The 22,341-nt window shown below is 40.4% G+C and overlaps 1 long non-coding RNA gene across 1 annotated transcript in view; it reads left to right on the top strand.

Annotated features, from left to right (window-relative positions):
* The window catches only part of LOC132394385 (uncharacterized), a 54,030-nt gene that overhangs the window by 15,182 nt on the left and 16,507 nt on the right, over nucleotides 1-22,341 (top strand). The window lies entirely within an intron of this gene.

Raw genomic sequence — 22,341 nt, 5'->3', positions numbered from 1 at the left:
GTAAAGCAATACCCCCTCGTGTTTCCCTTAAACTTCTGCCCCCTAACTCTCAAATCATGTCCTCCATAACACTGCTTGCCTCTGTCACCCGCTTAGCTTAACTGTGCCTTTAAGCCTCAGCCATACTTTCGTTGCCTCCACTGCTTTCCACACCAATGCTAGATTTGCTATAAACACAAACTTAGCAAAACTGAACTGTCCACATTGCAACCCATACCAACCCCTCATCAGTTATCACTCCTGTATTTCCCGAGCAGACAATTTCAGAGAGGTATGGACACAGCTCAGTCAATCACACCAAAGAAAACAACATTCTCCTCATTGGCTCTGTCTACTTTCCCTGCTGCCTCAGGATGGCAGACAACATGTGTAACGACTCTATATACTCTGTTCATTCTCTCTTCCTCTCCCTCCTGTTGGGCAGAAGATACAAAAGTTCGCAAACATACACAATCAGGCTAAAGGACAGCTTTTATGCTGCTGTTACAGGGATTTTGAATTGACCTCCTGTATGATAAAAATAAACTCTCATTCTCTCAAACTACCTTGTCATGACCTTTGCACCTTATTTTCTAACTGCACTGCACCTTCTCCATAACTGTAAAACTATATCCTACATTTTATTATTGCTTTTTCCTTGTACTAGCTCAATGTATTTATGTTGTGAAATGATCTGTATGGATAGCATGCAAAGCAATGCATTTCACTGTACCTTGATTACCAACTACCAATGATATTATATACCAAAATAGGAACATATCTATTTTAAATTTCTCAGCCTTACTTCAAAGCCTGCTGTATTTCCATCTCCTTTCTCTATTGCACACCTTATCCCTTTAAACTTGTTCATTTCACCAATATCTGATCTCTTGATCATCCCCAGTGTTAATTGTTCTGGTATTGGTGGGCCATAGCATTAACTGCCTGAGCCACAAGCTTTTGAAATCACTTCCTTTGGACTTTTCTACCCTGCCTTCTGCATTAAAATTGTCCTTAAAAGCTTCCTTTTAGAATATCTGACTTCATGCCAAATTCGGTGGCCTTGTGTGAAATATTGATTACCATTCCATTTTGGAACATCTTGTTGTTGCTGTCTATACACAGCTGTGCCAAAGCATGTTTAGAAAAAGCATATTAATGCAGCACAGGGTAGTGAAAATAACCAGCAGACCTAGTGAGTATGAACATTCATCTATGTTGTAACTAGGATTCAAATATTCCTCCACCTACCAGCAGTCATGTATTCATCTGGCAGAGGATGGAAACCACACCAGTGAGGTGTCACAGCTTATAGTGTGATGCCTTGTAGTTCCAGAAACTCAGATTAAATCCTACAATTGGATGTCAGGGCACTGGATCAGGGACCCAATCGCAGACCAGGTACTGTGCACACTGTGATATTTATAGAGTAACAAATCCAAAGGGGCAACAAAGTCAACATCAAAGTTCAAGTGGAGATCAAAAAAATCCAGAGAAATCCAAAAATCAGAATCTGGAAACGGGCAGAGTCAAAAACCAGAACAATCAAGATAAACAGGCAAAATCATGGTCAACAAACAAGCATGGTTGATACTCAGAAGGGCAGAGTTTCAATGCGAATACTGGAAAGACTCACCTGCACAATCTGGCAAAACACAAGGACTAAACTTCTCTGAGCAATAAACAGAGAGGCAGATGATAGGTGGAGCACAATGAGACACAGGTGGCAGCAAAACAGGTAATAATGGGAAACAGGTGAGAGGTGGAGGGGACAGTGACACAGGGGCCAGAGTAGAGCAGGAGCAGAAACAATACAAAAACACAGAATGACGGCTGGGGGAAACACGTAAAGAGTCAGAGTTGAACAGGTCCTGATGGTGGAGGAGTCTAAGGCTAGGGGAATGCAGCCTCAGAATAAAGGGACGTCCGTTTAAAAGACACATGAGGAGAAATTTCTTTAGTCAGAGAGTGGCAAATCTGTGGAATTCATTTTCACTAGTGGCTGTGGAGGCCAAGGCATTGAGTACATTTAAGGCAGAGATTGATAGATTCTTGGTTAGTCAGGGCATGAAGAGATACAAAGAGAAGGCAGGAAATTGGAACTGAGAGGGAACTGGGTCATCCATGATTAAATGGTGGAGTAGACCTGATGGGTCAAATGCTCCTATATCTTATGGTCTCATGGTCTGATCAAAGGACTGTCTGTGTAGAGATTGTACATCCTCTATGTGATGGCATAGTCTTCCCCTGAGTGTTTGGGTTCCCTCCTACATCCCAAAGATTTTAGAACTGACAGATTAATTCTATACATTAATTATAATTAACTATAATTCTATAAATAATCTCTATAAAGTTCCTCTAGTGTATGCATATGAGTAGTAAAACCTCAACGGAAATGGTAGGAATGTAGGGAGAATAGATTCTGCAAGTACTGTAGGTTTGGTGTAAATATGTGATTGATGGCTCCCATGGATTGTTGCCTATTGCTTCTCTTTCCATTACTCTTGTTTATTAAATAATATATCCAGAGTCCATTCAAATTTTGGGGAATTCTACTCTGAGGATCCCGAGCCAACAATGACCATGTGCTAAAATTTAGCACACATCATTATCATTGATGGACCTGGCAGGGATCTTCAAAGTGTTGATATAAAAAAGGATGTTGGGGTCCAAGGACCCCAGCTCTCAAAAAAGTTGCTGCACAGATGGATATGGCAAATGGCATGTTTGCTTTTATTAGTTGAGGGTTTGAGTTCAAGAGTCAATCAATTATGGTGCAGCTATATGAACCTCTGGTTAGGCTACACCCAAAGTCCTGCATTCAGTTGTTTACCCCATTACAGAAATCCTTTAGTTTTTATTTATTGAGTACAGCACAGAAAAGCCCTTCTGGTCTTTCATGCCACCCCGTAGAGCAAACCCCGATTTAATCCCAGTTTAATCACAGGACAATTTACAATGATAAATTAACCTACTAACTGGTGTGTCTTTAAACTGTGGAAGGAAACCGGAGACCCTGAAGGAATCCCATGTGGCCACAGGGAGAGTGTACGAACTCCTTACAGACAACAGTGGAAATTTGAACCAGGTCACTGGTATTGCAAGGTGTTGTGCTAACCACTACGCTACCTACAGCCCTGATGATGTGGAAAGGATGAAAAAATTTTTTCAGGGTGCTGCCTGGATTAGAGGGCATATGCTATAAGGAGAGGCTGGACACACTCAGGCTGTCTTATCTGGAGAGGCAGAGGCTGAGGAAAGATGTGATAGAAGTTAATAAAACTATGGGAGGCACAGATATCCAGCCACTATTTTTAATCCCAGGATCAAAATATCTGATTGTAAATTAAAACACAGTACAGGCTTTTATGCCCACGATGATACCAGAAGGTGCATGTTGAGGTGGAAGGAAGTGTACGTACAACACGCACAAAATGCTGGAGGGACTCAGCAGGCCAGAAGCATCTATGGAGAAAAGTACAGTTGATGCTTCCTGAAACGTTGACTGCACTTTTTTCCATAGATGCAGGCTGGCCTGCCGAGCTCCCCCAGCATTTTGTGTGTGTTGCTGGGATTTCCAGTATCTGCAAATCTTCTATCGTTTGCTGTTTATTGACTATAGCTCAGCATTTAACCCCATAATTCCCACAATCCTGATCATTAAGCTACAGAATCTGGGTCTCTGAACCTCCCACTGCAAATGGATCCTTGACTTCCTAACAGGAAGACCTCAACCTGTGCAGAGTGAAAATAACATCCCCACTTCGTTGACAATCAACAATGGGACACCTCAGGGTCCACAACTCTACTCTCTCTACACCCATGACTGTGTCGTTAGGTGTAGCTCAACTGCATCTATAAGTTTATTGACAATACAACCATTGTTGACAGCATCTCAGATGGTATTGAGAGGGCGTACAGGAGCGAGATATACCAGCTACTTGAGTGGTGTCATAGCAACAAACTTGCATTCAGTGTTACTAAGACCAAAGAAGTGATTGTTGACTTCAGAAGGAGTAAAATGAGGGAGCACACATGAATCCTTGTAGCGAGATCAGAAATGGAGAGGGTGAGCAATTTCAAATTACTGGGTGTCAATATCTCTGAGGACCTAACCTGATCCCAACATATTGATGCAACTATAACAAAGGTAAGACAGTGGCTATATTTCTTTAGGAGTTTGTGGACATTTGGTTTGCCAACTAAAACACTCAAAAACTTCTACAGATGAACCATAGAGAGCATTCTGACTGGCTGCATCACCATCTGAATTGATGAGGCGGTGGGGGCGGTGCTACTGCACAGGATCGAAGTAAACTGCAGAAAGTTGTAAAATTAGTCAGCTTCATCATGAGCACTAACTTCTGTAGCATCCAAGACGTCATCAGGGAGTGATGCCTCAAAAAGGTGGTATCCATCTTTAAGGAAACCCTCCACCCAGGATATGCCCTCTTCTAATTGCTACCATCAAGAAGGAGGTACCAAAGCCTGAAGTTACACACTCAATGATTCAGGAACAGTTTTCTGCCCTCTGCTATCTGTTTTCTAAAGAATATTGAGCCCATGTGCACTACCTCACAACATTTTTTTTATTTCTATTTTTGAACTACTTATTTTAATTTAACTATTTGTTATACATATATATATATACTTCCTGACATTCAGTTTTTTACTATATTCGTCATGTATTGCATTGTACTGCTGCCACAAATTTAACAAATTTCACAACATTTACCGGTGATATTAAACTTAATTCTGATTCTTATCGTTACATTTGAATGTTGCAACCAACCATAGATTAGATCAGATCTAATTTAAAAACATTTTGTATTTCACTTTCATCACCATTTTGCATAGAAATGAATAAACAAAAACTGCATGGTGCACTTGAAAAACAACAAAATAATCTGGGATGTATATCAGAAAAGGCAATAGTGCAAGGGATCAGAAGATCCGGCAGCATCTGTGAAAAGAGCATGAGAATATTGTTTCAGTTCAAAACACTTTGTCAGAACTAGTGGACTTGATTATTCTGGAATAGCAAACTGCTTTTACACAAACATTTGAGGGGTAAACCACAGAAGTTTATATCATCCATCTCTGGAGGATTGGTAGGATGAATAATTTACAAGTGAGACTGTGTACAAGGTAATAGCCATTTTGGAATTTAATCATTTAAATATTTTACCCTGCCAATACAAACATTAGTAACACACTCAGATCTTACTGATTCAGTGGATTAGAAATTAATGAAAACATTTACAAAATTATGTCCTGCAATTCTCTTACACTGCTTATCCACAAATAAAAAGTAAATAGACTTTCATAGTAAAAGTGAAAAATGATTAATATTTCCGTGGTGTAACCCAACGAGATTAGTTACATGGGTTGATTTTAAGGCCTTCATGCAGTGGGAAAATGCTTGTGAAAAAAAGGCTCATGTTCTATGGGAGTAATATTCCTAGTTACTAATGTACTAATACACCAATTGTGCAAAGTAATTCAAAGAAGACATGGTGAAAATGCACATACAACTTATTTATGCCACTTGACAGACTGCTCATAATGATACATACTTGATCATACAGTGATCTTACATTTTATTACACTGCACTTTCTTGTTTTCCTTCTTCAAACGAATACAGTCAAAATAATTTAACAACATTTACATCTTTACAAGTTTAACTGGATCTTATATTCCTTTTAGAAACATAGAAACATAGAAAATAGGTGCAGGAGTAGGCCATTCGGCTCTTCGAGCCTGCACCGCCATTCAGTATGACCACGGCTGATCATCCAACTCAGGACCCTGTACCTGCTTTCTCTCCATACCCCCTGATCCCTTTAGCCACAAGGGCCATATCTAACTTCCTCTTAAATATAGCCAATGAACCGGCCTCAACTGTTTCCTGTGGCAGAGAATTCCACAGATTCACCACTCTCTGTGTGAAGAGGCTTTTCCTCATCTCGGTCCTAAAAGGCTTCCTCTTTATCCTTAAACTGTGACCCCCTCGTTCTGGACTTCCCCAACATCGGAAACAATCTTCCTGCATCTAGCCTGTCCAATCCCTTTAGAATTTTATACATTTCAATAAGATCCCTCCTCAATCTTCTAAATTCCAGCGAGTATAAGCCTAGTCGATCCAGTCTTTCTTCATATGAAAGTCCTGCCATTCCAGAAATCAATCTGGTGAACCTTCTCTGTACTCCCTCTATGGCAAGAATGTCTTTCCTCAGATTAGAGGACCAAAACTGCACACAATATTCTAGGTGCGGTCTCACCAAAGCCTTGTACAACTGCAGTAGAACCTCCCTGCTCCTGTACTCAAATCCTTTTGCTATGAATGCCAACATACCATCTGCCTTTTTCACCACCTGCTGCATCTGCATGCCCACCTTCAACGACTGGTGTACAATGACACCCAGGTCTCGTTGCATCTCCTCTTTTCCTAATCGGGCATCGTTCAGATAATAATCTGTTTTCCTGTTACTGCAACCAAAGTGGATAACCTCACATTTATCCACATTAAATTGCATCTGCCATGAATTTGCCCACTCACCTAACCTATCCAAGTCACCCTGCATCCTCTTAGCATCCTCCTCACAGCTAACACTGCCGCCCAGCTTCGTGTCATCCGTAAACTTGGAGATGCAGCATTTAATTCCCTCGTCTAAATCATTAATATATATTGTAAACAACTGGGGTCCCAGCACTGAGCCTTACGGTACCCCACTAGTCGCTGCCAGCCATTCTGAAAGGGTCCCGTTTACTCCCACTCTTTGCTTCCTGTCTGCCAAATAATTCTCTATCCACATCAATACCACACCTCCAATACTGTTTGCACACTAATCTCCTGTGTGTGACCTTGTCAAAAGCCATTTGAAAATCTAAACATACCACATCCACTGGCTCTCCCCTATCCACTCTACTAGCTACGTCTTCAAAAAATTCTATAAGATTCGTCAGACATGATTTTCCTTTCACAAATCCATGTTGGCTTTGTCCGATGATTTCACCTCTTTCCAAATGTGCTGTTATCACATCTTTGATAACCGACTAGCATTTTCCCCACCACCAATGTCAGACTAACTGGTCTATAATTCCCCGGTTTCTCTCTCCCTCATTTTTTAGCCACCCTCCAATCCTCAGGAACTAATCCAGAATCTAAGGAGTTTTGAAAAATTATCACTAATGCATCCACTACTTCCTTAAACACTCTGGGATGCAGACCATCTGGCCCTGGGGATTTATCTGCCTTTAATCCCTTCAATTTACCTAACACCACTTCCCTACTAACATGTATTTCCCTCAGTTCCTCCATCTCACTAGACCCTCGGTCCCTTACTATTTCCAGAAGATTATTTATGTCCTCCTTAGTGAAGACAGAACCAAAGTAGTTATTCAATTGGTCTGTCATGTCTTTGTTCCCTATGATCAATTCACCTGTTTCTCACTGTAAAGAGCCTTCAATTGCCTTGACCAATCTTTTTCCTTTCACGTATCTATAAAAGCTTTTACAGTCAGTTTTTATGTTCCCTGCCAGCTTTCTCTCATAATCTTTGTTCCCTTTCCTAATTAAGCCCTTTGTCCTCCTCTGCTGGTCTCTGAATTTCTCCCATTCCTTAGGTGTGCCGCTTTTTTTTGCTAATTTATATGTTTCTTCTTTGGACTTGATACTATCCCGAATTTCCCTTGTCAGCCAATGGTGCACTACCTTCCCTGGTTTATTCTTTTGCCAAACTGAGATAAACAATTGTTGTAGTTCATTCATGCGATCTTTAAATGCTTGCCAATGCATATCCACCGTCAACCCTTTAAGTATCATTTGCCAGTCTATCTTAGCTAATTCATGTCTCATACCTTCAAAGTTACCCTTCTTTAAGTTCAGAACCTTTGTTTCTGAATTAACTATGTCACTCTCCATCTTAATGAAGAATTCCACCATATTATGGTCACTCTTACCCAAGGGGCCTCGCACAACAAGATTGCTATCTAACCCTTCCTCATTGCTCAACACCCAATCTAGAATGGCCTGCTCTCTAGTTGGTTCCTCACCACGTTGGTTCAGAAAACCATCCCGCATATATTCCAATAAATCCTCTTCCTCAACACCCTTACCTATTTGGTTCACCCAGTCTATATGTAGATTGAAGTCACCCATTATAACTACTGTTCCTTTATTGCACGCATTTCTAATTTCCTGTTTAATGCCATCCCCAACCTCACTACTACTGTTAGGTGGCCTGTTCACAACTGCCACCAGCGGTTTCTGCCCCTTAGTGTTATGCAGCTCTACCCATATCGATTCCACATCCTCTAGGCTAATGTACTTCCTTTCTATTGCATTAATCTCCTCTCTAACTAGCAATGCTACCCTACCTCCTTTCCTTTCCTGTCTATCCCTCCTGAATATTGAATATCCTGTATCCTTGGTCACCCTGGAGCCATGTCTCTGTGATCCCAACTATATCATATTCATTAATAACTATCTGCACATTCAATTCATCCACCTTGTTACAAATACTCCTCGCATTGACACACAAAGCCTTCAGGCTTGTTTTTACAACACTCTTAACCCTTATCCAATTATGTTGAAAAGTGGCCCTTTTTGCTTTTTGCCCTGGATTTGCCTGCCTGCCACTTTTACTTTTCACATTACTATATTTTGCTTCTACCCTCATTTTACACCCCTCTGTCTCTCTGCACTTGTTCCCATTCCCCTGCCACATTAGTTTAAAGCCTCCTGAACAGCAGTAGCAAACGCTCCCCCTAGGACATTGGTTCCAGTCCAGCCCAGGTGCAGACCGTCCTGTTTATACCGGTCCCACCTCCCCCAGAACTGGTTCCAATGCCCCAGAAATTTGAATCCCTCCCCTTTGCACCATTTTTCAAGCCACATATTCATCTGAAATATCCTCCTATTTCTATTCTGACTAGCACGTGGTACTGGTAGTAATCCAGAGATTATTACCTTTGTGGTCCTACTTTTTAGTTTATCTCTTAACTCCCTAAATTCACCTTGTAGGACCTCATCCCATTTTTTTACCTATATCGGTGGTACCTATGTGCACCATGACCACTGGCTGTTCACCCTTCCATTCCAGAATCTCCTGCAGCCGCTCAGAGACATCCTTGACCCTTGCACCAGGGAGGCAACATACCATCCTGGAGTCTTGTTTGCGGCTGCAGAAACGCCTATCTATTCCCTTTACAATCGAATCCCCTATCACTATAGCTCTCCCACTCCTTTTCCTTCCCTCCTGTGCTGCAGAGCCACCCACGGTGCAATGAACTTGGCTGCTGCTGCCTTCCCCTGATGAGACATCTCCCCCAACAGTATCCAAAACTGTATATCTGTTTAGAAAGGAGATTACCTCAGGGGACTCCTGCACTACCTGCCTACTGCTACGCTGTCTTGTGGCCACCCCTTCCCTTTCTGCTTGTGAAGCCTTTACCTGCGGTATGGCCAACTCACCTTTGTGCTATTCACGACTTTCTCAGCATCGTGGATGCTCCAGTATGAATCCAATTGCAGCTCCAGATGCTCAATGCGGTCTGCCAGAAGCTGCAGTTGGACACACTTCCTACACACATAGTTGTCAGGGACACTGGAAGTATCCCTGATTTCCCACATGCTGCAGGATGAACAAACCATAGGGCCAATCTCAGCTGCCATGACCTACCCAATACTTGCCTCAACTTTTGAAACTTTCTCTATTGAAAGGAACTTATCCAGCCTTACCTCACTTGGAGTGAAGCTCGTCCTCCGACTCTTCTTGTTGAAGCTTCTCGAGTCAAAGCTTCAAATCTCCACTCCTTCACTGGCCCACTCACTCACTGGCCGCTTTTTTTGATCTTCATAACCAGACTGGTGTTGTTCCTGTTCATTGTGGAGAGTTAGCAAATTTGTTGATGCATCATCCACCTCTGAACTCATTGATAATGATTGCCTTTGCTTCTATGTCAACTATTCTTCAGAAATTATAGGATAGTAGGAGCATATTTAAACACACTATTCTCCGAGTTTTCTGTCCATGATCAAGTGGTTTACATGATTTTTTCTGAATCTCCAACTCTTGCACAATAATTTATTACACCATATTATCCCATAATTTCTCTGATATTTCAGCATCTCATCACTAATCTACCTGATTCTCTCTGGATGCGAATTTCAAAATGTGGTTTAACCTTCACACTGTGCCATGGCAGCTGCCTTACTTCCACAATCCCTTCCAAATTTGTCTAAACCAGATATGTTCAGTCTTTGCATTGACCTCCTGCCTGGAGTACGACATTGGTGGGCAGTTTGAAAAAATGTCTACAAGTTAATAATTCATAGTAAAGATCTTGTGATTTATGTCTTCAGTGGCTTTGCAACTGAGTGTTTTGACCTCTCAGATTCTTCAGAGAGGATGGATGACCAAGAGATGTGAAGTGATATTTAATTCCATTTAATTTCGCAAACTCAGTGGGTCAAGTAGCAACTATGGGAGGAAAGAAATTGTTTCGACATTTTGAGTAAAACCCTGCATCAGATGCAGGATCTTGACCTAAAATGGCAGCAATTCATCTCCTCCACTCCTCCCTAACAACAGATGCTGCTCAGACCACTAAGTCCTAATGAAGGGTTTCAGCCCGAAACGTCAACTGTAATTTTTTTCCATAGATTCGGCCTGGCTTGCTGAGTTCCTCCAGCATTTTGTGTGCTTTGCTTGGAGTTCCTCCAGGAAATTGCTTGTTGTCTGGCTTCCAACTTTTGCAATCTAGTGGGCCTTTAGGTTCACACGCAGCTTTGTTGAGGCGACCAAAATTGTGAACAACTTTTCAATTTATCTTTCGCTTTACATACCAATCACTCAAGGCTCAGTCAATACTGTGCATACTTTAATGTTGTATCCTTCTCTGTCAACTTTGCCTTCTGCTCTCTTGTTATGGGAATATCATCCTCGACTAACCACAGGATTTATACAACTTTCTCTATGATTGAGTCAACATCTGACTAATTGAATGGACCACTATGAGATTTTGTTTGGATATTCAATATGCAATATAATAATCATATTATGCCTTACAGGTGGCCCATTGTTGTGTCTTGATGACACCATCATAGGAATTACGTACTTGTATAAAAATGGCCCTCTCGTGTCATTATTAGTATCTGTGGCACAAAGGCTCCTTGCCACCGTTGTACACAATAAAACATACAACTATCCCTACTCCTCAACTCACCACAGCACATCCTATTTTAATGAACAGGTAATGCTGTAGTGAACCAGGAAAGACCTCACAAACACAACTTCTCTGGTAAGGAATTTCACCATGGTTCATTAGTAGTTGATGTAGCTGTGACTGTTGTGTCTGTACAACTACATTTCAAAAAAATAAAGGCGCATGGGTAAGTTATCAGTCAATAATTAGTGCTAAGGGGAGTCATTGCTGAATGCTAAGAGAACCACAACATGAGATCCACACAGCAGGATTCTTTGACATTCAAACAGTTGGTCTCATCTCAGGATTGCCATAAGCTGTCCATCCTTGCATGGTGATTTCATAGACTTATGACAATGTCAGGTAATCTTTTGTTTCTCTTTGTATTTCAGAATTTGTTACAGGTAGCTAGTCTGCCAATGCTGTGTAGAACATCTCTGCTGGTCATAGAATGAAGACTTTTCATCTTCAATTGTCAACAGTGGAAAACGTGACAAGCCAACAGCATTGCTGTGTTGTCTGATAACCTTGAACTCGAAATAATTAGAGTGGGCTCCTAGGAAAAGTGCCAAACATTGCAACAGGTGGCAGACATCACTGGAACTCTCTCCTGTCATTGGAAATGGACACAAGGGTCTGGTGCTCTGTCACTAGTGTAAACTTTTGCCTTTAGAGGTAGTGGGGGAACTTCTTTGCTTCCCATACTAGACTCAGATCTTCTCAGTCAATCCATGCATAGTTGTACTCATCAGTGATCTTAATGCAAATACAATCGTACATTCAAATCCATATTTGATAGCGTATGATAAAAGGATCCAATATGCCATAAGGGGATGGAGTGCATGCCTGTCTGATGGCCAAAGATGGGTCATAATAGGTGAGCCGTTCATCTGATGTTATTACTCTCTTTGTTTCCTTGAATACACTTTCACATCTTTCTGACCATTCCCACTTTGCTCCTCTCTGCAGCAGTGCATTCAATGGGTGCAGCACTGTAGCAAGTTTTGGGAGAAGCCTGTGGTAGTAGTTTACAAGGCCCAAGCATGGCACATTTTCTGGTTTAGGTGCCTGCAGCACTGTTTCAATCTTCTCATGTGACTTATGTAAGCCCTACTTTTCAATGACATGTCCACAATATGAGATTTCATTCTTGATAAACTCATATTTCTCTCTCTTTGCACTCAGACATTACTCACTCAGCCTAGTAAGCACATTACCAAGGTTCTGGAGGTACTCTTCATCATTGTTGACAGTCACAATGATGTCGTCAAGGTAACATTGTGTTCCTGGGATATCTGGAAGCTGTTGGTCCATTGCTCTTTGCCAAATTGCTTGAGTTGATGTGGTGCCGAAGACAAGACGATTGTACTGGAACAGTCCCTTGCAAGTGTTGGTTTTGAGGAACTCCCTGCTTGACTATTCAATCTCCATTCTCAGATAGGCTTGTGACAAGTCAATGTCACCTCTCCCCACCTGTCAAAGGCACAAAAATATCTTCTATTCACAGCGGGGGATACTGCACAGTATATGCCATAGTGCTGATGCTCACTTTGAAGACCCCACATAAGTAAACAACTCCAGTCTCCACTTTCTTGATCACTGCCACAATGGATGTGGCCTAATCACTCCACTTAACTTTGGAGAGAATGCCAGATGCCTCCAAGCTTTGAAGTTCAGTATTCACTTTAGAACATACTGCGTAAGGTATTGGACACGCTTTATGGAATCTTGGTATTGCTGCGTTTTCCAGTTCAATTCTGGCCTTCTTGCCTTTGAGTTTACCAATATCCTTTCAAAACACCTTCTCATTAGCATTAAGCAGCTGTTTCAGCCTCTGGTTAGTGCTACCATTTGGGATGCAGTTGCCTGTTGATGACACATTGAGAGCTTTGATTGTTTGCCAGTCTAGTTGGATTTTTCATAACTATTCACATCCAAAAAGAGCTAGTCCTCCACTTTTCAACACATTAAGCTCTAACTACTGTATTTTGCTTCTGTTCATCACGTTCACTTTCAGTTTGCCTTTGGGAGACACATTTTCACCTGTGTAGGTCCTCAGCATCACCAAGCTCTTTTCTAATGGTAGCTTAGAAAACAGTCTGTTGTAGAAAGCCTCTCAAATTACAGACGAAGCTAATCCCGTATCCAGTTCAATTTTGTGTTTTACACCAGTCTCATCTAGTGTGATCCAAATGATTTTGTGATCTGCTTCAATGCAGTTCCAGGCATGACAGCTCACCTTTGTCAGTTTCTGTGTTGTTTGAATCAGTTTCACAATCAGTCACTTCATGCATTTGTTCATTTATGTGTTTGAAACTTTTCACTCTGTGTGGTTTTTCTCTTTGGTTGCGCTTTTTGTTGGACTTGTACACTCTATGTGGCCTTGTGTGTGACACATTCTGCAAATTCATTCATTGAATCAACAGTCATATGCATCAGAAGAGAATTTGCCACATCGATGACATTTTTGGCTTTTTGCACTATTCAGAGACACTTTGTGTGCTTCACATTCTAAACACTTTTTCTCTTGCTCTGACACCTCATTTTCTGTTGTTCTAAGGTTAGGTCTCTTTCTGACAGTAGCCTTTTTTGTGCTTTGACTGTGCATGCCACATACAAGCCTATCCCTTAATGCATCAGAAAGTCCATCTCCAAAGTCACAGTATTGGGAAAATTTGCACAGCTCTGCAATATATTCAGAAATGCTTTCATCCTTTGACTGCCTACTTTTGTAAAATCTAACTCTCTCAGCTATTACTAGCAGGTTAGGCTCAAATTATATAGTAAATTTCAACAATTTCATTGAACGTTTTACATGATAGCTTTTCAGGAGTTACTATGTTGTGTAAGATACTGTACATTTTAGCACCCATTCAGCCAAGAACTGTAGAGATACTCTCTTCCTCAACCATATCGTTAGCATTACAATACTGTTCAATCTTCTCTATATACAAGTCCCAGTCCTCAGTAGCACTATCAAATTAGTCAATTTTCCTGACAGACGCTATCATCATGTTATTTTCACTTTAGTTTTGCTAGTTGTGCTTCTTTCACAGTGTACTGTACAGTGTCACTAATGCAACCCGTGCTAGTATCCATAACTGCCTTCTCTCTACTGGTTCACTCTTTCTTCTTGCTGTCCCTCTCCTTCCTTCGAGTTCTGTCATCTCATATCTGTTGTTACAGTTGGTGATATTTGCTGACATTCAGGTTCATACTCATTACCAATTTGTTGTGTCTGTACTTCTACATATCAAATAAATAAAGGCATGCACTCAGAAGTGAAGTTAACTTTTATATTTACTTTCCAAAGAGAGCAACAAATCAATATGCATAAGTTAACTGTAAATGATTAGGGCTAAGGGGAATCATTGTATTAAAAGAAATAGATCTGTACACTACAGTGCCAATACAATAGAAGATCAAATTGAACATCAGTATAAAATTGGACTACAGCCAAGAAAAAACAAGATTCAGTGAAGTGCTTTTCTTTAGATTTGTAACAACTTCACATTTTTTCATTCATCATAAAATTAGTGGGCACCTTCAGGACTGAATAACTTCTTTGTTGCAAGAGTATTTACTCATCCAAAATTCAACCAAAGTTAAATAAAATCTCCCCAACACCACTTCAAGTGTTCATAAGTTTTCCTCCTCTTCAACATTTTAAGTCAATGAATCATCATGTTTGCAACCCTTAATACCTTTTTCATAGTGACTTGAAATATTCTCGGTAATGCCTTCATGTATATGAATGGGTCTTGATTTTCACATGGTCTTAGCTTTCTTTATCAAATGTAGGTTTTTCAAATGAATAGGTGAAGATGAATTTTAGTGACAGATCCTGCAACCTAGACAAAGTTCATTGTCTATTGCTAGGTTGAAGAAGAATTTATAATTTTTGCAATGCTTGTCAGTCTTGACAACTTTGAGTGCTAGAACAGTGGATGTCATCTATTTACTCAGTGCAGTTTAATCCAACATGGCATGTTGTTCATTTCAGTTTATTCTGTTGTCTGGTATTGGTTTAAATCTACAGTAAATTGGTTTGTCCGTTAGATTAATACTTACATGGATCTTCAAAGTTCAAAGGTCAAAGTAAATATTATCAAAGTACATATACTGTATGTCACCAGATACATCCAAGAGATATAAGGAGAGGTTTGGACATACTTGGGTTGCTTCCTCAGGAACTTCAAAGGCTGAGGGCTGTTCTGTTATAGGTTTATAAAATTATGAGAGACATATATAGGGTAGACAGTCAAGATATTTTACCCAGGGTAGAAATGTTTGATACTAGAAAGTATAACATTAAGTTGAGAAGGGGAAAGTTTGGAAAAAATGTATGTTTTTTTTATACAGAGAGTGATAAATGCTTGGAATGTGCAAATAGAAGTGATGGTAGAAAGAGATATGACAGTAGCATTAAGGAGGCACATGAATATGCAGGGAACGGAAGGAAATGGATCATGTACAGGCAGAAAGGATAAAGTTAATTTAGCATCATGTAGGTACAGACATTGTATGCTGAAGGGCCTGTTCCTGTGTTGTATTGTTCTGTGTTTTATGCTCTATCGTTCTAATGTGCCCCAGCTCCCTACTGTTCAAGGTATGTGTCCAGTCCTGATTAGAACTCCCAAAATACATCATACTTATCAGCATTCAATTGTCTGCCATTGCTCTGTCCTATCTGTCAACTAGTTAATATAGTTCTGTAGTCATGTCACCACTTTCCATGACACTTTTGTGTAATTCCTCAACTGAACATTGAGCACATAGGCTCATTATGTAAGCCTAGACACAGGATTATAAACCTGAATGAGATCAACTCACTAGGTTTCCAATGTGAGGACACTGAAAGAGAAAAAAAAATCAAAAGACTAACTTTTGCAGATTAATGCTAATGAACAGAGTTAGCAGTCATGCTTCAACCGTATATATGCATTGGTGGATATGTGGAGAATATGGTGATTTCCATATTAAAGATAAATTGATCAACAGTATAATATGAATATTGATACAGGTCTTTGATTGTTACAGGCAGAAACATGTTCATTTTGAGATTCAACGAAGTAATAGCAACAAAAGCGAGTTGCATTTTAGGACATATTCTTGGGAATCACTGATATCTCTGGGTCAGTTGTGATGTGTAGTTTCTGACATTAATGAAAAGGTTAAGCTACCAATCATCAAAAATGACCATTTATGATATTTCTGGTGAATGGCTAAAAACTTTTTATCACTGTTCTCCGTACAGATGATGCTTGAAATATTGAGAGCTTCTACCATTTCCTATTTCATTGGGAACAAAATGGTTGAAATAATTGAATATAGATGGTAAGAATGTATATGGAGTGAGCATTTTGCAATAAACCTCCAGAGCAATACACAGATACATATCTATGTTTGTTTATTGGCATTAAACTCCCACAGAGCCTGATGACTCTGTGACTTCAGTCTCGAAGGCTGACATGAGAGCATTGCTCAGGTGAATGAAGTCACGGGAAGCATCCAGTCCAGACAGTGCCTGGCTGATTGCTGATCAATTGTCTGGAGTGTTCACCGAAATCTTTAACCTCTCACTTCAGCAGACTGAGATACCCACCCGCTTAAGAAGAATGGATCATCCCGTGGCACTTATGTCTGCAGTGATGAAGTGTTTTGTGAGGTTGGTGATGAAATACCCAACCTGCCCGAGATGCAATATGGTTCAGTTCCAATTTGCCAATGGGCTCAACAGATCCACGGGAGATGCCATTTCAGTGACTTTTCACTCAATCCTGGAACACTTGAACAGAAAACTTGCATATTCTCTTTCTCGACTACAGCTTAGCAGTCAATACTATCATCTCCTCAAGACTAATCAATAAGCTTCAGAGACTTGGTCTCAATAGTTCCTTATGCAATTGGATCCTTAATTTCCTCACTTGCAGACAACAGTCAGTTTGGATTACCTACATCTCCTCCATAATCTCCATCAGTACAGGTGCCCCACAAGGCTGTGTGTTTAGACCCCTGCTCTACTCAATTTAGACTAAGCACAGCTCCAATTCCATATTTAAGTTTTCTGATGACACTGTCATTCAGCGAAACAAAGGTGGTGATGAATCAGCATATAGGAGAAGAATGAAAATCTGACTGAGTGGTGCCACAACAACAACCTTGCACTCAATGTCAGCAAGACCAAGCAGCTGACTATTGACTTCAGGGGGATGAAACTGGAAGTTAATGAGCTAGTTCTCATCGGAGGATCAGAGGTAGAGAGGGCCCACAACTTTAAATCTTATTATTATTGTTCCTGAGATCCTGAGAGCGACCTCCTGATAAACTCACCCATGGGGGCTCCCAAGGCAGTGGTCCCAGGCAAAAAGCAATCCACCTAAAATCACGATGGTGAAGCTGGCAGAAGATAATGACACATAGCAGCAGTGAAGGCTGAGGAAAGCTGCAGCAACGAATGCTCCCCAGTTGTCTTGTATTCCCTGCCACTAGACTCTGAGCCCAATCTGTCAAGGACCATGTAGTGGCTGCCCATCCTAAACAAAGTCATGTACAGGCGTTCCACATCAAGGGAATCCACACTAATGTCCCAACTTAAGTATTGTGGCAATCAGCAAGTGGTGAAGGGGACAGGATTTTGAGATCTGGAAGTCCACAATAGGTGGATATACAGGTATTACAGATGTGTGTATTATGTAGATACATATATATACTGTATCTACTATGTATTCTTACACCAGAATATATGAATTCCAATCAGCCTATACAATCACTTGAAAACCCACCAATATAAAACCCCTTTAGAGAACATCATTCTCAACTTTAATGATTGTATTACTCCTGCATTCCACACCTCAGTTTCATCAGCCTGTGCACAGGAAAGAAGAGTATGGAGATTTTGGTACAACTTTATAAAACATTGGTTCAGCCACAACTAGATTATGGTTTATAGTTCTGGTCACCACACTAAAGGAAGGATGTGAAATGATCAGAGAGTGTTTGGCAGGGATTCACCACGATGCTGCCTGGGGCAGAATGTTAGTTATGAGGAATGATTGGATAATCTGTGTTTGTGTACCTTGGAACAGAGGAAGCTAAAGAGGGATCCACTAGAGGTTAACAAAACAGGGAAAGGGGATGGAATGTGTAGATGTCTCCCTGTGACAGTGAAGTATGAATCTAAAGGTATAGGTTTAAGGTGAAGAGTAGAATCAGAAAAAAAACATATAACCATATAACAATTACAGCACGGAAACAGGCCATCTCGGCCCTTCTAGTCCGCGCCGAACACTTATACTCACCTAGTCCCACCGACCTGCACTCAGCCCATAACCCTCCATTCCTTCCCTGTCCATATACCTATCCATTTTTTTTTTAAATGACAAAATCGAACCTGCCTCTACCACCTCTACTGGAAGCTCGTTCCACACAGCTACCATTCTCTGTGTAAAGAAGTTCCCCTTCGTGTTAACCCTAAACTTTTACCCCCGAACTCTCAACTCATGTCCTCTTGTTTGAATCTCCCCTACTCTCAATGGAAAAAAGCCTATCCACATCAACTCTATCTATCCCCCTCATTATTTTAAATACCTCTTTCAAGTCCCCCACTCAACCTTCTACGCTCCAAAGAATAAAAATTTAACTTGTTCAACCTTTCTCTGTAACTTAGGTCCTGAAACCCAGGTAACATTCTAGTAAATCTCCTCTGTACTCTCTGTTGACATCTTTCCTATAACTCAGTGACCAGAACTGTACACAATACTCCAAATTCAGCCTCACCAATGCCTTATACAATTTGAACATAAATCCCAACTCTTATACTCAATGCTCTGATTTATAAAGGCCAGCATACCAAAAGCTTTCTTCACCACCCTATCCCCATGAGATTCCACCTTCAGGGAATTATGCACCATTATTCCTAGATCACTCTGTTCTACTGCATTCCTCAATGTCCTACCATTTACCATGTATGTCCAATCTGAATTATTCCTACCAAAATATAGCACCTCACACTTATCACCATTAAACTCCATCTGCCATCTTTCAGCCCACTCTTCTAACTGGCCTAAATCTCTCTGCAAGCTTTGAAAACTTACTTCATTATCCGCAACGCCACCTATCTTAGTATCATCTGTATACTTACTAATCCAATTTACCACCCCATCATCCAGATCATTAATGTATATAACAAACAACATTGGACCCAGTACAGATCCCTGAGGCACACCACTAGTCACCAGCCTCCAACCTGACAAACAGTTAACTACTTTCTGGCATCTCCCATCCACCCACTGTTGAATCCATTTTACTACTTCAATATTAATACCTAACAATTGAACCTTCCTAACTGACCTTCTGTGTGGAACCTTGCTGAAATCCATATAGGCACCACCCACTGCTTTACCCTCGTCAACTTTCCTAGTAACCTCTTCAAAAATTCACCAAGAGATCACAAAGAGAGAGAGAAAAGTTCCTGAAAGGGTGCCCACAATCTGGAACACATTGCCTCAGAAGGTAGTGAAAGCATGTACTCTCACAACAGTTAAAAAAAGTATTTTAATGAACACCAATATCTGTAGCCTCCAAGGTGCAGTATGCTACAGCAAAGCTTTATCATCTCTAATGTGCAGAAGGCTAGGGCTAAGATCTATAGTCTCCAAGGTGCAGAAGGCTACAGCCAAGGTCTATAGCCTCCAATGTGAAGAAGGTTACAACCAAGGTAGATAGCCTCCAGGTTACAGAAGGCTACATTCAAGATCTATTGACTCAAAGGTTCAGAAGGCTACAGCCAAGGTCATTAGTCCTCAATGTGCAGACGTCTACAACCAAGGTCTGTAGCCTCCAAGCTACAGCCTGATCAGATTTGTATATGTGGGCACCCTATCCATGTCCCTTATAATGGACCTTTTAGGTGAAGGGTCTGTTTTGGGTGAATATGACTCTTTGGTTCTCTATACTCAGCTGCCATACTTATGTTGAGCTCCATTATCTTTTCTGATCAGACTCACCATTCATGCCTCACTAACATGTCACAAATCTGCTTTTGGAGTACAGATTTTGCTGTTAATGTTTGCCCAATCATCACATAGATACCAGTTAAAATTCTTCAACAGTTTGACACCCATCTCTGCTTATTTCCCATGCACACTCATATTGTTACTTCTTTTAATAATGTACATTAAATGGTATTTGATTATTTATACACAAATGTGTCCAACAATGCTTGATTCAAGAATGTGCCAATATTACTGTGTTATGTTGGATTTTTCAATAAATTCAATTTGTTACTGACATCGTCCACTTAGCATTGGATTCTGGTCTTGACATTAAAGCATTTTCCAAAGGTACAGTTGAATACAATACTTCAAATTCTGTACTACTTCATTAACAGAAAAGAAAAAAAAACCCTATTTAGCATCAGGAACTCTACTCAAGAGAGTCTACCTCTAGTTATTCTCGTTTAGCTTCATTTTGAGCAAGTATATTTTTGCCCTTACCTCAGTTTAAACAGCAATGGCATAACTTGAAGAGAATCTCACCTGCTCTATATGTTGGATTAGGATTTAAATTGTTATTTTTCTTATACTGTAGTTTACATTTCTTCACGCTTGCTAGCATTAGTCTATGAGTGGCAGTGGAGATACCTCGATACTAAAGGAGGAGTGAGGTGCTCCTTCCCTCCTCTAGCCTGCACATCACCATTGGGCAAGGTGTAGCATTTGCTTATCCCTGCTGATCAGGGTCATGTGAAGCCATGGGAGCAGGTAGCAGATGGTCAATGAGCAGCTGATGCATATCACAAGACCTGGTTATGCAACCACTGACACCAGGCAGATAGTCTCTGAAGGGTATTGATAATGAGTGCAGTCAATAATCTTGTAAAGACACTGTTCAGAAGAAGGGAATGGCAAAACACTTCTGTAGAAAAAATTGCCAAGTGCTTTCATAGTCATGGAGACCATGATAAGGTACATCATTCAACACAGCACATGATGATGATAAGTATTGTCTCTCCATGTTCACTAGAGATACAGTAAGTTGTAGTATATCTGGTTCTGTACTTCTGTAGTCTGTGCGTTTGTAAGCCTGAGATGTCATGGCAGTGTAAATCAAGACTCTCCCTGTTGTCTCAAAGAAAGCCCTTCTAGCCTGCGGTATAGAGTCCTCAAGTCTTTAGTTCTTTGTTTTTGTTTTACTTTTTATAGTCTTGCTGGTACAGGCTGACTATATCTGACCTGTACTCTGATGATCATCTAATAAAGTGACTGTAATCTCAAGATTTGCACTTCACTGACTTCCGAAAAATCTTCTGGACAATATCAATTCCAAATCTAACATAATGAAATCATGATAAAAGCCAAGGTTCCTGAGCAGCTGGTTTAGGTCCGAGTTGCCATCTTGCAGCTTTCCCATATTAACAATTAACAGATTTATACTTTACCAACTATATATGCTTTCATTTGATTCTCTTGTATCTCAGTTTGGGCTGAATCGTTTCATGCCTTTACATTGAAGTTACTGTGACTAATCATTAAGTATTCATATACACAATGGTTGAGTGTGTCTTTGGCCACACAATGCAATCAACAACTGATCAGTGTTAATTCTGGACTGTTTGTTCATCATCATTGGTGCTATACTGAAACCCCTGTGTGCCTCTGCTAAAAATCTATGCAAAGTGTGTGGAGTAATACAGAGAAACCAAGGGAGTTCTAAATGTGTGTCTGGTTTATTGCAGGTTTGTCTTTGTTTGTACACAGGATGAAATATATCATAAAATTATATCCAACAGTGGACAATAACTTATGACCTATTCCCATGAACTGTTCTCAACACAACCTCCTGAAACTCAACCATTCAAAAGAAAAATCGTGGTCCTGAAAAGTCAATAAATCTCAACAAATTCTACAATCGCTAGAACAGCAAAGTTCCTTCAAAGAATTACTACATTAAAAAAAACTAATTGAAAGTGCTTTCAGCACGTGCTTCTGATTAAGGAAGTTTGCACTTTGGTTTGAATGTGGAGTAACTGAAATACAGGATGTGTAAGAGGTCAGTTGTGGCAAAACATAGTAGTCTCAGAAGGTTATAGGACTGGAGAAGTTTACAATATTGAAGGAGACAGCAGCTCAAGAGATACTTGAAAACAAGGA

The sequence above is a fragment of the Hypanus sabinus genome, chromosome 5, assembly GCF_030144855.1.
Source record: "Hypanus sabinus isolate sHypSab1 chromosome 5, sHypSab1.hap1, whole genome shotgun sequence".
Lineage (NCBI taxonomy): Eukaryota > Metazoa > Chordata > Chondrichthyes > Myliobatiformes > Dasyatidae > Hypanus > Hypanus sabinus.
The sequence above is the reverse complement of the archived record's forward strand: the minus strand, read 5'-3'. Positions and strand labels throughout refer to the sequence as shown.